General features: G+C 43.7%; 1 long non-coding RNA gene across 1 annotated transcript; it reads left to right on the top strand.

Annotated features, from left to right (window-relative positions):
• The first annotated feature begins 13,961 nt into the window (after positions 1–13,961).
• On the top strand, positions 13,962–15,122 carry LOC123999679. The gene is made up of 3 exons (XR_006832491.1): positions 13,962–14,084; positions 14,507–14,579; positions 14,789–15,122. It is a non-coding gene; the product is annotated as an uncharacterized LOC123999679 (long non-coding RNA).
• Positions 15,123–19,160: the final 4,038 nt, after the last annotated feature.

Below are 19,160 nucleotides of genomic sequence, written 5' to 3' on the forward strand. Positions count from 1 at the left end.
GATATGACAGATGGTTACGCAAAAGAAAAGGGCTGGGTTGAGTGAAAGAGCGGGAAGACTGAGGAACAAAGGACGAAGCTGTGCTATCGCAAATACAGAATCTTATGCATTCTAAATTACCGGCCATTTGGAAAAGGAAAATCCATTAAATATTTACTCTGAGCTGCGCTTCGGTAGGCTGGTGGTAGATGGAATGCTGTGTTGCCCAACCGAGTACTTTGAAGAATGTCTCTGCTGGTAAATTGGATACGTTGTAGTAATGTTGTTGTGTGGCATATGGGATACATTTACATTTACATTTAAGTCATTTAGCAGACGCTCTTATCCAGAGCGACTTACAAATTGGTGCATTCACCTTATGACATCCAGTGGAACAACCACTTTACAATAGTGCATCTAAGTATTTTAAGGGGGGGGGTGAGAAGGATTACTTTATCCTATCCTAGGTATTCCTTAAAGAGGTGGGGTTTCAGGTGTCTCCGGAAGGTGGTGATTGACTCCGCTGTCCTGGCGTCGTGAGGGAGTTTGTTCCACCATTGGGGAGCCAGAGCAGCGAACAGTTTTGACTGAGCTGAGCGGGAACTGTACTTCCTCAGTGGTAGGGAGGCGAGCAGGCCAGAGGTGGATGAACGCAGTGCCCTTATTTGGGTGTAGGGCCTGATCAGAGCCTGGAGGTACTGAGGTGCCGTTCCCCTCACAGCTCCGTAGGCAAGCACCATGGTCTTGTAGCGGATGCGAGCTTCAACTGGAAGCCAGTGGAGAGAGCGGAGGAGCGGGGTGACGTGAGAGAACTTGGGAAGGTTGAACACTAGATGGGCTGCGGCGTTCTGGATGAGTTGTAGGGGTTTAATGGCACAGGCAGGGAGCCCAGCCAACAGCGAGTTGCAGTAATCCAGACGGGAGATGACAAGTGCCTGGATTAGGACCTGCGCCGCTTCCTGTGTGAGGCAGGGTCGTACTCTGCGGATGTTGTAGAGCATGAACCTACAGGAACGGGCCACCGCCTTGATGTTAGTTGAGAACGACAGTTTGTTGTCCAGGATCACGCCAAGGTTCTTAGCGCTCTGGGAGGAGGATACAATGGAGTTGTCAACCGTGATGGCGAGATCATGGAACGGGCAGTCCTTCCCCGGGAGGAAGAGCAGCTCCGTCTTGCCGAAGTTCAGCTTGAGGTGGTGATCCGTCATCCACACTGATATGTCTGCCAGACATGCAGAGATGCGATTCGCCACCTGGTCATCAGAAGGGGGAAAGGAGAAGATTAATTGTGTGTCGTCTGCATAGCAATGATAGGAGAGACCATGTGAGGTTATGACAGAGCCAAGTGACTTGGTGTATAGCGAGAATAGGAGAGGGCCTAGAACAGAGCCCTGGGGGACACCAGTGGTGAGAGCGCGTGGTGAGGAGACAGATTCTCGCCACGCCACCTGGTAGGAGCGACCTGTCAGGTAGGACGCAATCCAAGCGTGGGCCGCGCCGGAGATGCCCAACTCGGAGAGGGTGGAGAGGAGGATCTGATGGTTCACAGTATCGAAGGCAGCCGATAGGTCTAGAAGGATGAGAGCAGAGGAGAGAGAGTTAGCTTTAGCGGTGCGGAGCGCCTCCGTGATACAGAGAAGAGCAGTCTCAGTTGAATGACTAGTCTTGAAACCTGACTGATTTGGATCAAGAAGGTCATTCTGAGAGAGATAGCGGGAGAGCTGACCAAGGACGGCACGTTCAAGAGTTTTGGAGAGAAAAGAAAGAAGGGATACTGGTCTGTAGTTGTTGACATCGGAGGGATCGAGTGTAGGTTTTTTCAGAAGGGGTGCAACTCTCGCTCTCTTGAAGACGGAAGGGACGTAGCCAGCGGTCAGGGATAAGTTGATGAGCGAGGTGAGGTAAGGGAGAAGGTCTCCGGAAATGGTCTGGAGAAGAGAGGAGGGGATAGGGTCGAGCGGGCAGGTTGTTGGGCGGCCGGCCGTCACAAGACGCGAGATTTCATCTGGAGAGAGAGGGGAGAAAGAGGTCAGAGCACAGGGTAGGGCAGTGTGAGCAGAACCAGCGGTGTTGTTTGACTTAGCAAACGAGGATCGGATGTCGTCGATCTTCTTTTCAAAATGGTTGACGAAGTCATCTGCAGAGAGGGACTTTGAGAGGATACTCCTATATGTCCGTCTATTCCTTCCTAACCTGCATTTGCAGCTGCTGTTGCTAACTCAACGGCGAGGGGGTATCACTTCTGTAGTGAATAAGAGTTCAAAGTTCATACCATTCGCAACCAAAGCTCACGCTGATGTTGGCTTCATTCTGTAGTTATTATTTGTACCATTCTGACATCGGACCGTCATCCTCACATCCTCGGAACATGAGGTTACATTGTCGTCAAGGCTTTATATAGGAAGGGAGAGGAGGGCATGTTTGAAAAGTTTTATAGCCCATGTCCCTTCACAGGGGCGGGCCACTGATTGAGCATATCCCTAACCTTATGCAAACCCAAATCTCACATTTTAGAAGCTAAAATCACATTTCATCCCATCACGAATAATTTCATATTCAAACATTTAAATTGAACAAAAATTCCTTGTGAATCCGATAACTCTGATGTGTAGACATTCCACTGTAGAGTTTATGACATCTTGTCATTGATGAGAATGTCCCAGATGACAACCGAACTGACATCATATTCATTAAGTACCACCGCATATGTTCAATTGGTCAGATTACCAGAATATTGTTAATTTCCCCCCACCTTCTGATGTTCCCAGAATCTCTATGTTAACCAAAGGAGTTTGCTAATGTAACATCAGTAGGGTAGAGAGAGGAAAAAGTGGGGAAGAGGTATTTATGACTGTCATAAACCTACCCCCAGGCCAACGTCATGACACTGTACATTTTAAAAGTGCTAAACAAATAGTTATATTGACTAACGTTACGGCCGTCCTAGCTAGCTCATTGTCTTAATCGAAATTATGGATGATCTCTTTTCCACTTGTTGTCCCCTTATGCCATAGTTTGTAAAATCTCAATTGTCAGTAGAAACCACATTTGTTTAAGCAAGTCAGCCATATCAGCTATGTTTTAAAAAAAAGGCAATAAATGAGCCTGAAAAAAACATTTCACTGCCAGACAAAGCGCCGCTGATAGCCAGATGTAGCAGTGGTAAGATGTTGGGACTGCTGTTGGGGCAGCTTTCTTTAGACCCTAACAGTTTGTGGGCACCGTTTGTCACAGTTATTGTACAAAAGATGTATTGTTTAGTGTTGTGTTGTGTAGTGGCTTTGCTGACATGCATTCCACTTACTTTTTTCCCCCACACCAAGATTTACATGCTAAAATTGCCACTGCATTGAGTCCGGCCTACTTGGGTTCAAGCATTGTGATCTCAAGTTTGGTGGTGGTACAGAGTTGTTACTGTTAGGCTGCGGGTTTGGAAGGTAAGATACTGCATTCAGTCAGGTGCGGACTTGGACAAGAAATCGGCTCTGGCATTTCTAAAACACCTGCCCATTTTTCTTTCACTTGAGGCCCCCGTTATTAGCTAGATAAAGCAACAAGTTCAGTTATGAGGTAGACACACTTATTGCTAAAAGAAATGTCAGTCTATCAGACATCTTATTGCATTATTACTTCAGAGTTCTAAACTGATCCCATGACCCAATATCAATCATGAGAGAAATGAACAGCTCATTTTCTCTTCCCACCGTCCAGTGCAATTCAGCTTCTCTCTGTCAGGGCCCAACTCTCTTTCCACCTCAGCTCAAATATTCATATTCTAAAATGAATGCTCCCTTGCCCTGTTATGAGGAGGAAAAATGTATACATTTGACCTGATAGCTAATAAACATTCACAAACACACCAGCTCACAAATCAGGGAAAATTATTCCGTTATTTAGTCTTCCAAAGACATAACAACATATAATTTTACAGGGACATTCATTAGCATATTCATGCAGCAGGAGTGCAGATACATGGGCAAAGCCTCTGTATTAGTCCCAACCAAAGAGTACTAGTTCTGCCATGGAGGGCGCAGACTCACCGAGCTGAGACTAAATATGTACTGTAGTCTCCTCCTGTCATCCAACGCCCGTGTGTGGTCAACCATGAAGTTTCCAGAGCAACTCGACCAGAACTCTTCACAGCTACACTGTAGCTGAGCCATTTCATGCTACCTCCCGCCTCTTGAAAGATGAAAACCTGTGCAGGCTTTGTTCGGTTCCTCTTGAATTAGTAAGAGATGTAGGGTTGTTAAACCTAGCTCTAGATGCACACTATTTCATTTTAGCCAATTGCTCCACTGTCATAGTCACACCCAATTTACACCTCTTCATTAGAGCAGATTAGCAGACTACTGGAAATCTCGGAGTTCTGAATGGTTCACATTTTATTTTGAGTTATTTTCCCATGGGCCTCTACTTCAGTTTTCATGGGTAAAGGAACACACTAGTGATGTTGAATAAAACAGTCTCAGAGTCGTCTATAAATTAAAAGTTGGTGTTTTATACCACGCAGAAGGCTTGCATTTACTCAGTAGATTACAGCACTCTGTCCAGTGGTGCCAGACAGAGGAGAGCAAATTTGCAGTTTGGTAAACAACTTTGCAATTAGAGTCATTCATTACACACCTGGCTCAGTCGACCATGAGATGGCTATGTCTGTGAAGGCAACATTTTGTCAATCAAATTTCCATTTTATTACTGGCAGTTGTTTCTCTAATATAGGCTCAGAAATGATGGAGGATTGGATTTCAGATGAGGATAATTACAACAAAGCTATTAACTTTGTTCCCTCAGGCAAGCAGTGGTGTAAACGTCAACACACGTACCCGGAATGCTTAGATCATAGGTTACCAATTCTGTAGAGTCCATCTTAGCTAGGTATGTGCGGCACATGGAGATGTGTGAAATTTACTCCTCAGCCTGAAGTGTCCCTACTTGTGCCACCGAATAGCTAGCTTTTCTGGTGGGGCTGACTGGTAAGATGCTTCAGGAGGGTGGTCACATGTGCTAGCAAGGCAGATGACCTGGGTTTTAATCAAGGTATGAGCTGAGGAGGAAGTGGTACTCGCTAAGCAAGCAGAATGACGTCCTTTATACATGCGCTATTCACATGAGTCTTGGGGAGTTTTTTTCTGACCACTTGACCTGGTACCAATAAGTCCCAGTGTTTTTCCTGGTCTGGTCACATTTTAACATGCTGTACTATGAAAGCATGTTTTATTTATTTAACCTTTATTTAACTAGGCAGGTCAGTTAAGAACACATTTTTATTTACAATGATGGCCTACCTCGGCGTACCTGGATGACGCTGGGCCAATTGTGCGCCGCCCTATGGGGCATAATGTGAAAATGAAATGAAACATTGCCCTAAAAACCATGAAAATAATGTGTTATGTATGTACTTGGCATGTAAAAACACTGTATTGTGATGATAATAGCCTATTAGGCAGTAGACCTTAAAAGCGCAACAGAAAGGAAATAAACAAACTAATCTGATAGAAAACTGCATCGATATTAGTCAGAAATATTTATTCTAGTGTCAAATTTGAACACAATGTGTAAATAGGATAATTTCGTTCATGAAGTCAGTCTCGTCCAAAACTAAGTTTTGTAAATGAATTCGTCATGACTTCCTTAGGGGTTGGGTTTTGATTTCGACAAAGCTCACTTGCCCACTAACACAGGATACACAGCTGTGGTGATTGCGATCAGACTGCAATCTTATTTTTCTTAATGAGCATTCAGTCGCTCTTTAAGGCTGCATGGTATGGGCGTGGTCGGAGGCGTGTCCGACCCACAGTTGCCATCTTGAATTAGGATTATGTCCATGGTTTGAGAAAATTTGAATAAAAAAATTGAATCAAAGTTTATTGGTCTCGTACACAGTTTAACAGATGTTACAGAGGGTGCAACGAAGTGCTTACGTTACTAGCGTCTAACAATGCAGTAAAATATCAAACAGGTACACAAATAATCAATGAAAAAAAACAAAAGAACTGAAAGAACAACAAGAAATCAAGAAATGTCAAATAGCACTGTAACTGTAACTTTACACAAGATATACTATGAATGATATGTAGCACAGTAGACATAGAGTCAAGAATCCAATATATAAATTCATATGCGGTATGTATAAACAGTGTAACTAAAATGTAATGTACAGTAGTAGAAATATTAGAATGAGCTATGTTGAGAATACAGTATGTAAATACACGGTACAAATTCACATAGCGAAATTGATAGAACTGCAGGAAATTAGCTTCTGGACCTGAGTGTAACGATGTGCTCTGAGAGCCGGGTAGCAAGTTCAAGGAGTGAGTGTTTTAATAAAGAAACCCAACATAACACAAAACAAGAAACACAAACAACACACAAGACATGATCCTGGAACAGAAACAATAATGCCTGGGGTAGGAACCAAAGGGAGTGACATATATAGGGACGGTTATCATGGAAGTGATGGAGTCCAGGTGAGTCTGATGACGCGTAGGTGCACGTAACGATGGTGACAGGTGTGTACCATAACGAGCAGCCTGGTGACCTGGAGGCCGGAGATGAAGCACACGTGACACTGTGAGTCCGGAATAAAAATAATATATACACTACCGTTCAAAAGTTCGGGGTCACTTAGAATTGTCCTTGTTTTTGAAAATAAGCACTTCCATTAAAATAACATCAAATTGGTCAGACTTTTTATTTTAATTTAAATAGGCAAGTCAGTTAAGAACAAATTCTTATTTACAGTGGGTTAACTGCCTTATTCAGGTGTAGAACAATTTTTACCTTGTCAGATCAGATCTAGCAACCTTTTGGTTACTGGCCCAAAAGCCAGTAGGCTACCTGCCGCCCCAAATACAGTGTAGACATTGTTAATGTTGTAAATGACTATTGTAGCTGGAAACGGCAGATTTTTTATGGAATATCTACATACAGTAGGCAGCTTCATTAAATAGTACCCGCAAAACACCAGTCTCAACGTCAACATTGAAGAGGTGACTCCGGGATGCTGGCCTTCTAGGCAGAGTTGCAAAGAAAAAGCCATATCTCAGTCTGGCCTATAAAAATAAAAGATTAAGATGGGCAAAAGAACACAGACACTTGACAGAGGAACTCTGCCTAGGCCAGCATCCCAGAGTCGCCTCTTCAAATCAAATCAAATCAAATTTATTTATATAGCCCTTCGTACATCAGCTGATATCTCAAAGTGATGTACAGAAACCCAGCCTAAAACCCCAAACAGCAAACAATGCAGGTGTAAAAGCACGGTGGCTAGGAAAAACTCCCTAGAAAGGCCAAAACCTAGGAAGAAACCTAGAGAGGAACCAGGCTATGTGGGGTGGCCAGTCCTCTTCTGGCTGTGCCGGGTAGAGATTATAACAGAACATGACCAAGATGTTCAAATGTTCATAAATGACCAGCATGGTCGAATAATAATAAGGCAGAACAGTTGAAACTGGAGCAGCAGCACAGTCAGGTGGACTGGGGACAGCAAGGAGCCATCATGTCAGGTAGTCCTGGGGCACGGTCCTAGGGCTCAGGTCCTCCGAGAGAGAGAAAGAAAGAGAGAATTAGAGAGAGCATATGTGGGGTGGCCAGTCCTCTTCTGGCTGTGCCGGGTGGAGATTATAACAGAACATGGCCAAGATGTTCAAATGTTCATAAATGACCAGCATGATTGAATAATAGTAAGGCAGAACAGTTGAAACTGGAGCAGCAGCATGGCCAGGTGGACTGGGGACAGCAAGGAGTCATCATGTCAGGTAGTCCTTGGACATGGTCCTAGGGCCCAGGCCAGTTGAAACTGGAGCAGCAGCATGGCCAGGTGGACTGGGGACAGCAAGGAGTCATCATGTCAGGTAGTCCTGGGTCATGGTCCTAGGGCTCAGGTCCTCCGAGAGAGAGAGAAAGAAAGAGAGAAGGAGAGAATTAGAGAACGCACACTTAGATTCACACAGGACACCGAATAGGACAGGAGAAGTACTCCAGATATAACAAACTGACCCTAGCCCCCCGACACATAAACTACTGCAGCATAAATACTGGAGGCTGAGACAGGAGGGGTCAGGAGACACTGAGGCCCCATCCAAGGACACCCCCGGACAGGGCGAAACAGGAAGGATATAACCCCACCCACTTTGCCAAAGCACAGCCCCCACACCACAGCCCCCACACCACTGTTGACGTTGAGCCTGGTGTTTTGCGTGTACTGTTTGATGAAGCTGCCAGTTGAGGACCTGTGAGGCGTCTGTTTCTTAAACTAGACACTCTAATGTACTTGTCCTCTTGCTCAGTTGTGCACCGGGGCCTCCCACTCCTCTTTCTATTCCGGTTAGAGACAGTTTGCGCTGTTCTGTTAAGGGAGTAATACACAGCGTTGTACGAGATCTTCAGTTTTTTGGCAATTTCTCGCGTGGAATAGCCTTCATATCTCAGAACAAGAATAGACTGATGAGTTTCAGAAGACATTTCTTTGTTTCTGGCCATTTAGAGCCTGTAATGGAACTCACAAATGCTGATGCTCCAGATACTCAACTAGTCTACAGAAGGCCAGTTTAATTGCTTCTTTAAATCAGCACAACAGTTTCCATCTGTGCTAACATAATGATCAATTTGCCTTTAAAAATTATAAACTTGGATTAGCTAACACAACCTACGATTGGAACACAGGAGTGATTGTTGCTGATAATGGGCCTCTGTACGCCTATGTAGATATTCCATTAAAAATCAGACGTTTCCAGCTACAATAGTAATTTACAACATTAACATTGTCTACACTGTATTTATGATCAATTTGATGTTATTTTAATGGACAAAAAATGTGCTTTTCTTTCAAAAACACAGACATATCTAAGTGACCCCCAAACTTTTGAACGGTCATTTAATTCTCAGCCATTTATTCTGTTACTGCAAGTTATTGCTAGTTTGACCACCAGAGGGCATCTTTGAGAAGCATTTGATAGTATTCCGTATTGGCATTACCAGAGAATTTAAAACCTTTTTGCAATAACAGAGTATATGGGATTAATTTGATTAGTATTATGAAAAACAAAACCATTAGGATGGAATGGAAAATATGGCGCTGTACAACGTGGTTGTTGGGAGTAGACTACAGGATTGGAGAATTCTAAATTGTTTGCCTTCATTAGACAACTTTTTCCAATATTTCGGTAAATTAGTGATATTTGTTCCCATAGTAATTCATTATGGATCCATAACTAAATCAACGTCTGTAATTTGAAAGAGTATTTTTTATCTTTATTTTATTAATGAAATGTGGTTATTTGTTTATTAGGCTACTATGCAGTCTACAATACATACTGTAGTAAACATGGGAAAGTGCCTAGTTCCTTAAATAAGGGAGAGCAAGCCATGTCTGTACTACAGAATGCAGGGCACCGGGAGACCGGTTTCCGTTAGGATGAAACAGAAAATATGGCGCTGTACAATGTGACGCTCATACATTCAGAGCATTGTCAGTTTCTAAATTCAGACTGTTTCGCTCTCGGATCGAACACTGAACGTTCGGGCCGAGGAGGAAGGTTCATTTGAGCATTCTGGCCTTACAATGGCAGTCAAGCACCCAAGCTAACGTTGGCTAGCTACTTCCAGACACAAATGAGACCACTCTGCCCATTTTACTCACCCTAGCAGAGCTGGTAAGGCAGTTTTCATGTTACCCAGAGCGTTGGTGACTGTAAATGTGCTGCTGTAAACGATTTAATTACGTTTTTGCCCCCGACGTTTACTGACACCGGCCATATTCAACGGGTGTTGAGCACTCGTAAAGTAATTATTCTTCGCTCTGGTACACTCAGACGAGAGTGCTCTGAAATCGTATAGATAGTAGGCTGGACATATTACATTTTTAACAACAAAAAAATTCAGATGAAAACTAGTTCATTGCATCCGCCGTTTAGCCCAATTTCATAATATGACCATATTTACCAGCTACTTGCTGTCGTTTTGAAGTAATCGTGAAACAACAGGCCTTATTTTAGTGCATTTTCCACCATGCCATGCCAGTTCTATTGACCACAATGGCACCAACTCGCCTTCCGAACATTCTATTCGCAGCTTATTGTTCAACGTCACAATGCCTGCTTCGCTATTGTTGGCAATGAGATCTGCTCATGTTGTTTTATAGTTAAAATGTAAACAACAAAAATAATATTGGAACTCTGCGGTCTTCCCATTGTTTCCTATTGGGGAAATATAGGCATGTCTGTCTATTTCGCCAAATATCTCGCAATGTGTATATTTAGATTTTTTTGGCTAGCTAGTTAGCGGGGTGCGCGCTAATAGCGTGTCACTCGGTCTGAGACCTTGAAGTAGTTGTTCCCTTTGCTCTGTAAGGTCTGCGGCTTTTGTGGAGCAATGGGTAACTAAGTCTCCGACCACTGCCTTGTATCCTTTTCCCTCTCGCTCTCATCCAACACCTCCCACACTGCCCCTACTCGGATGGTATCGCGCCGTCCCAACCTTCGCTCTCTCTCCCCCGCTACTCTCTCCTCTTCCATCCTATCATCTCTTCCCTCTGCTCAAACCTTCTCCCACCTATCTCCTGATTCTGCCTCCTCAACCCTCCTCTCCTCCCTCTCTGCATCCCTTGACTCTCTATGTCCCCTATCCTCCAGGCCGGCTCGGTCCTCCCCTCCCGCTCCGAAATGGAGGAAAACTCGCCTCCCTGCGGACCTGGCATCCTTTCACTCCCTCCTCTCTACATTTTCCTCCTCTGTCTCTGCTGCTAAAGCCACTTTCTACCACGCTAAATTCCAAGCATCTGCCTCTAACCCTAGGAAGCTCTTTGCCACCTTCTTCTCCCTCCTGAATCCTCCGCCCCCTCCCCCCCCCTCCTCCCTCTCTGCAGATGACTTCGTCAACCATTTTGAAAAGAAGGTCGACGACATCCGATCCTCGTTTGCTAAGTCAAACGACACCGCTGGTTCTGCTCACACTGCCCTACCCTGTGCTCTGACCTCTTTCTCCCCTCTCTCTCCAGATGAAATCTCGCGTCTTGTGACGGCCGGCCGCCCAACAACCTGCCCGCTTGACCCTATCCCCTCCTCTCTTCTCCAGACCATTTCCGGAGACCTTCTCCCTTACCTCACCTCGCTCATCAACTCATCCCTGACCGTTGGCTACGTCCCTTCCGTCTTCAAGAGAGCGAGAGTTGCACCCCTTCTGAAAAAACCTACACTCGATCCCTCCGATGTCAACAATTACAGACCAGTATCCCTTCTTTCTTTTCTCTCCAAAACTCTTGAACGTGCCGTCCTTGGCCAGCTCTCCCGCTATCTCTCTCTGAATGACCTTCTTGATCCAAATCAGTCAGGTTTCAAGACTAGTCATTCAACTGAGACTGCTCTCCTCTGTATCACGGAGGCGCTCCGCACTGCTAAAGCTAACTCTCTCTCCTCTGCTCTCATCCTTCTAGATCTATCGGCTGCCTTCGATACTGTGAACCATCAGATCCTCCTCTCCACCCTCTCCGAGTTGGGCATCTCCGGCGCGGCCCACGCTTGGATTGCGTCCTACCTGACAGGTCGCTCCTACCAGGTGGCGTGGCGAGAATCTGTCTCCTCACCACGCGCTCTCACCACTGGTGTCCCCAGGGCTCTGTTCTTGGCCCTCTCCTATTCTCGCTATACACCAAGTCACTTGGCTCTGTCATAACCTCACATGGTCTCTCTTATCATTGCTATGCAGACGACACACAATTAATCTTCTCCTTTCCCCTTCTGATGACCAGGTGGCGAATCGCATCTCTGCATGTCTGGCAGACATATCAGTGTGGATGACGGATCACCACCTCAAGCTGAACCTCGGCAAGACGGAGCTGCTCTTCCTCCCGGGGAAGGACTGCCCGTTCCATGATCTCGCCATCACGGTCGACAACTCCATTGTGTCCTCCTCCCAGAGCGCCAAGAACCTTGGCGTGATCCTGGACAACACCCTGTCGTTCTCAACTAACATCAAGGCGGTGGCCCGTTCCTGTAGGTTCATGCTCTACAACATCCGCAGAGTACGACCCTGCCTCACACAGGAAGCGGCGCAGGTCCTAATCCAGGCACTTGTCATCTCCCGTCTGGATTACTGCAACTCGCTGTTGGCTGGGCTCCCTGCCTGTGCCATTAAACCCCTTCAACTCATCCAGAACGCCGCAGCCCGTCTGGTGTTCAACCTTCCCAAGTTCTCTCACGTCACCCCGCTCCTCCGTTCTCTCCACTGGCTTCCAGTTGAAGCTCGCATCCGCTACAAGACCATGGTGCTTGCCTACGGAGCTGTGAGGGGAACGGCACCTCAGTACCTCCAGGCTCTGATCAGGCCCTACACCCAAACAAGGGCACTGCGTTCATCCACCTCTGGCCTGCTCGCCTCCCTACCACTGAGGAAGTACAGCTCCCGCTCAGCCCAGTCAAAACTGTTCGCTGCCCTGGCCCCCCAATGGTGGAACAAACTCCCTCACGACGCCAGGACAGCGGAGTCAATCACCACCTTCCGGAGACACCTGAAACCCCACCTCTTTAAGGAATACCTAGGATAGGTTAAGTAATCCCTCTCACCCCACCCCCCCTAAGTTTTAGATGCACTATTGTTAAGTGACTGTCCCACTGGATGTCATAAGGTGAATGCACCAATTTGTAAGTCGCTCTGGATAAGAGCGTCTGCTAAATGACTTAAATGTAATGTAAATGTAATGTAATGCTTTGAAGGTGGCTGTTGTCTATGTGTGCGGAGGGTCCCTGGTTGGAGCCCAGGTAGGGGCAAGGAGAGGGACGGAAGCAAAACTGTTACACGGACACCATTTTAATCCTCTTTGTAAGTCTGGGCAGCGAGCTCGCTTGTCATCGATCGCTAGACCAGAAATATACGTTTGATTTCTTCCCCTATTTTTTCATTGCACAGTTGACACCATCGAGGTGCGGATGTTTACTTTCTACACAAGTTGTTTTTTTTACAGTTTCGTCCGATGAACAGATTGTAGTGGTAAAATTAAAAGACATACATTTTTAATGTTATCACTCCAGTCAAAACAGGCTCTGCGAACGTTCGGTTCCATTAATTTGCTATGGGCTTGCGGTAGTGTTCCAGTTTAGCCAACGTTCTTTAAGACGTTTTTCAGCCTTGGGTGAATTTTGACTCATTCTATTGTCAAGCCTATAGATAGCCATAGCGAATTTACGAATGTACCCGAATGTACATTGAGAAAGCACAACGACTATACCATTTAGCTGAGCTAAGAATGACAAGAATAATATAGTCAATAAACCTTGGGTAGTTTGATAGCCTATAATAATATACTGGCAAGATTGATGTATAACTACTAACGTTAGTTAGCTAGCTGACATACCGGTTCATACTGCTGTAATGATATGCTATGTGGTTCGTAATGACAGCAGAGCTAACAAATTGTCAGCCAACATAACATGTAAGGTAACTTATTTGACCCCTTGGTCATTCGGGCAAATCTGGTCTGATAGGAGTTTTTTTTTCCACCCCTAGCTCGGCTATTAGACGGTTCTTTAGTGAAGGTTGAATAGTCTATTGTTCCCCTACTTGCAACAAATTGTTGTTTCCATCTCATTCCTTTCCCTCTTCCACACGTCATCAGTCTGCTCATGAGTGGCTTGTGGGTGTGCTGGCAGGATATGGCAGCATCTTCGGTTATGCGTCAAAAATTCTGCATACAGTCAAACGTTTGTAGGAAATTGTGGTTATTCACAGGCAAATTGTTATATGCTAAGCAGGTACATTTGAGTCTTTTTGTCAAGAGCAAAACCTTTTTTATTTTCAATCGAAAATAAATGTTCTGAAAGCAACTTATTTTCCGACACAAAGGAAGTCAAAGCTGACACCTACGAAGTTGGCATCTCTGATAAGCAGCACTGGACTGTATTGACGTATCCTGAAATGACATCTGCTGCTTTAGATTGAACGGTCATATCTCAGTTATTGTTTTCATATCTATAAAAAAATAAGCTGTTTTCTTTACTTTCAGAGAGCGAGCTGATCAAGGGGTCGAAAATCTAGATATTGCCAGATGTTCACGGTCCGAGGAACAGGCTGTGGAAGCTTATTGCTGGAAAAAGTGTCCATAACCAGAGGTAATTAAACTGTTCTCTGTTCTTTTTCTCCATCTCTGCCTGTCTTGTTGTACATGGAACCTGTCTTACATGCATTAATTTAAAAACCCTTAAGATGTCAGCTGCTAATTTTCAGATCTACACCACATAAACACAGCCATTTTCACTGGACTATCAAGTCATGATTTCCCTGGGGGTTAGCCTTGCAATATCCAAGTGGTGAGACACATAGCCCTCTATATTAAAATGTTTCAGATACACTCCGATAGGTGTCTGCGTCACATCTTCTATTGACATATCTATTATCGTTTGTCCTCATGTGTCTGTTTTTCAGCATAAAGTACTCTGTAGCCACTTGTAGAAACTAGGTGAGACCACACACACACAATAGCAGTCTCTCTTCTTCACTTCATCCCTCTCCCCCTTCTCCCTAAATCCTCTAGGTTATATCAGCTGTTTTGGTGAACCCCTCCCGCATCTGAACTTGCTGACACATAGGGCACAGCATGATCATAGGTGAGATGTCACTTGGTCGGGTCACCAGGAAGTATTATTAAAGAGATGCTTGACATTGAAATACAGACAGAGATGTAGTAGTCCCAGAATTAATGATCCAAGGTCAGTTTTGCATTTCACCTCCTGATTATGATGGCCGACCGTGTTAGAATAAAAAAAAACAAGGTTGAATCATTCTCTCTCTCTTTCCATCTGTCACTCGTCTGCAGGTATGTTTTGATGTGAGAGAAGAAGCCAGTCCCGCCATCACCACCTTACCCGCTCTTAAGATAACCTTATGGCCAACTGGGGGCCCAAGGCTGGTTAGGAGACACCGCAAATGTGATGAACTGAGAGAATATTAGGGTAGCGGTGTAATTCAATGAATCATATGCTGTCTGCCGCTGTTCTTACCTATTTCCCTTTCTGTATTCTACACCTCTCTCACCACCTTGTCTTTCTTCCTTATTTTATAATGCACACCATATGTGCATTGAAGTACAGAATGAACTTGTATTTATAAACAATTGTTGGAAAAATTACTTCTGTCATGCAGAAAGTAGATGTCCTAACCTACCAAAACTATAGTTTGTTTTAACAAGAAATTTGTGGAGTGGTTGAAAAACAAGTTTTAATGACTCCAACCTAAGTGTATGTAAACTTCCGACTTCAACTGTAAATTACTTCCAGACTAGAGAAAGTTATTTTTCTCACTATATGTTTATTGCTGTATGTTTAAAAAGCTTATCCACGCATGACTTGCTGATGTGGTATGAGGCCACACACTGGACACATCTGTAACGAAATCCGTCTTCCTCTGACGAGGAGTATGAAGGATCGGACCAATATGCAGCGTGGTACGTGTCCAAGTTGATAATTCATTAACATTGAACACCAAAAACAAAATAACAAGTAGAACGAACGAAAACGAAACAGTTCTGTCTGGTAATTACACAGAGACAGAAACAATCACCCACAACTAAAAAGGGTGAAAACAGGCTAACTAAGTATGATTCTCAATCAGAGACAACGAACGACACCTGCCTCTGATTGAGAACCATACCAGGCCAAACACATAAACACAACATAGAAAAAAGAACATAGACTACCCACCCCAACTCACGCCCTGACCAAACTAACACAAAGACATAAATAAAGGAACTAAGGTCAGAACGTGACAACATCTGCTGATAATCATGTTGGCAAATTGATATAGCGAGATGTATAACCTTCTGAAGTATCACTAGGGGACAGGCTGAGTGGCCGTGCATCTTCCTCAGCTCTACCTCTCCTGTCAGTTATGATATGAACTAGCAATGAATGTATTTAGACATGTATAGAGGCTACAATACCATGCTCTGAGACACCATGCCAGATATATTCACCAGGCAACAGGGTGTGGAATAAGGGTTTATTTGACAAACATATGTGACCGACCACGTTGATTCGGTCTTATGGAGCAACATTTTTTTTTTTAAATATCGGATAAAAGCAGACATAGAGCTACACAATGGTACAGTCGAAGTCGGAAGTTTACATGCACTTAGGTTGGAGTCATTAAAACTCGTTTTTCAACCACCCCACAAATATCTTGTTAACAAACTATAGTTTTGGCAAGTTGGTTAGGACATTTTGTGCATGACACAAGTCATTTTTACAACAATTGTTTACAGAAAGATTATTTCACGTATAATTCACTGTATCACAATTCCAGTGGGTCAGACGTGTACAAACACTTAGTTGACTGTGCCTTCAAACAGCTTGGAAAATTCCAGAAAATTATGTAATGTCTTTAGAAGCTTCTGATATGCTAATTGAAATCATTTGAGTCAAATGGAGGTGCACCTGTGGATGTAATTCAAGGCCAACCTTCAAACTGAGTGCCTCTTTGCTTGACATCATGGGAAAATGAAAATAAATCAGCCAAGACCTCAGAAAAAAATTGTAGACCTCCACATGTCTGGTTCAGTGCAAATCTATCCCAGAACAACAGCAAAGAACCTTGTGAAGATGCTGGAGGAAACAGGTACAAAAGTATCTATATCCATAGTAAAACGAGTCCTATATCGACACAACCTGAACAGCCGCTCAGCAAGGAAGAAGTCATTGCTCCAAAACCACCATAAAAAAAGCCAGACTACGGTTTTCAACTGCACATGAGGATAAAGATTGTACTTTTTGGAGAAATGTCCTCTGGTCTGATGAAACAAAATGTTTACTATTTGGCCATAATGACAATTGTTATGTTTGGAGGAAAAAGGGGGAAGCTTGCAAGCTGAAGAATACCATCCCAACCGTGAAGCATGGGGGTGGCAGCATCATGTTGTGGGGGTGCTTTGCTGAACGAGGGACTGGAGCAATTCACAAAATAGATGGCATCATGAGGAGGGAAAATTATGTGAATATATTGGAGCGACATCTCAAGACATTATTCAGGAAGTTAAAGCTTGGTCGCAAATGGGTCTTCCAAATGGACAATGACCCCAATCACACTTCCAAAGTTGAGGCACAATGGCTTAAGGACGACAAAGTCAAGGTATTGAAATTGCCATCACAAAGCCCTGACCTCAAGCCTATAGAAAATGTGTGGGCAGAACTGAAAAAGTGTGTGCGAGCAAGGAGGCCTACAAACCTGACTCAGTTACACCAGCTCTGTCAGGAGGAATGGTTCAAAATTCAACCAACTTATTGTGGGAAGCTTGTGGAAAGCTACCCAAAACATTTGACCTAAGTTAAACAATTTAAAGGCAATGCTATCAAATACCAATTGAGTGTATGTAAACTTCTGACCCACTGGGAATGTGATTAAATAAATAAAAGCTCAAATAAATCATTCTCTCTACTATTATTCTGACATTTCACATTCCTAAAATAAAGTGGTGATCCTAACTGACCTACGACCGGGAACTTTTACTAGGATTAAATGTCAGGAATTGTGAAAAACTGAGTTGAAATGTATTTACTTCCGACTTCAACTGTATATCGTACACTGCATTTGAGGAACAACGGGAAAGTAATTCTGATTTGAAAGTTCACAAACTTGTAATCTCAGTTTTGAGAAAATGGCCTTTCAATGTTTTGGTACCTACTGGAGAGCTCTTCTTTGTCTACACCCATTCAGCATGATTCACACCCTCTTAAGCTTTGGCCCCACCCATTTCTTTAAGGGTTTATCTGAGCGTTCTGTCCTAACAACAACAGTCAAGCACCCAAGCTAACTGGCTAACGTTGGCTATCTTGCTAGCTACTTCCAGACACAAATGAGAGAATAGCTCACTGACCATTTAACTCACCCTAACAGAGCTGGTTAGGCTGTTTTTATGTTATCCAGAGCGTTGGTGACTGTAACTGTGCTACTAGCAACAATTTACATTTTTTTTGTCAATGTTTACACACACCGGTCAAATTCAATGGGTGTTGAGCGTTCATACATTCAGCAGTTATTATTTGGGCTGGCACACTCAGAGTGCTCTGAAATTGGAGTAGACAGCCAGAGCAAATTTACCAGCCATATCTAGCAACAGTTGTCCCAGTGACATTCTATTGAAATGGTTAGTTGCATAGTGGAGTCTTTTGTTAAGAGATGTAGCTAGGTAAACAATTAACCATAATCCCAACTCATGACGTTACGTGATGTAGCTAGCTAGCTAGATAGGTAAACAATGAACCATAATCCCAACTCATGACATTACTACTCTGCATGAATCTAATGTTAGCTAGCTAACATTAGGCTATAACTAGCAAAGCAAAGCAAATGGCTCTGAGATACGAATAATAAGGTCATACATGTAATGTTAGCTAGCAAGCCAGCCAGCTAATGTTAGCTGCCTAGCTAACAGGACACTTTAACCAAATTAGAAACTTGCAATATCTGAAAATGTAGCTAGCTAGACTATCTTATCCATATACATCAGGGATGGATGCTTCTTCCTGTCACGGATGCCATGGTTGCCCTTAGTTTGAAGATGTAATCCGGAGGCAGGTGTTTTCTCCATTTCCTTAGCTATCATACTCTAATTCCACTGATTTCAAAACTCGGTCCTCCAGAAAGTGGAGAGCAACACTTATGCAGTTCTACTACACAATGCATTTTTAAAAAGCTGCATTTGACAGGATTACCTACGCACACTGACCAGCTCAAACAGACAGAAGTGTGCTATATGGCAGACTAATCCGAACTCATCTCTCGGCATGTCCAGCCCACTCATTATCTCAGCCAACCATGGTTAGTGTAAAGATTGCTCTCTTATTCTGTGGCTAAACCAACTAGGCTCATAATGTAACAATTTTATTCTTATTTACAGATGACATACAAGTTTGTTATTAAGGCACATGAAAGTTCACATGTTCCAGAAGGCATTTCTGCCAAAAAACGAGGAGGGAGGATAATGACAGTTCACAGAAGTAACAAGTAAAGGTAATTGATTTATAAATGTTTCAATTATTTATAAAGGTTTATGACTTATTAAGGGATTAAAAGACGGAAATTGAATTGGAATTCATAGTCACAAAACATAGTTGGGTCACCTGCTATACTGTCCTCCCTTCCACTGGCATACTGTTATGTTCAACTCATAACTATTTTTTTCACCCTCTTTCTGT

The sequence above is a fragment of the Oncorhynchus gorbuscha genome, linkage group LG16 (genome assembly GCF_021184085.1).
Source record: "Oncorhynchus gorbuscha isolate QuinsamMale2020 ecotype Even-year linkage group LG16, OgorEven_v1.0, whole genome shotgun sequence".
NCBI classification, from domain to species: domain Eukaryota; kingdom Metazoa; phylum Chordata; class Actinopteri; order Salmoniformes; family Salmonidae; genus Oncorhynchus; species Oncorhynchus gorbuscha.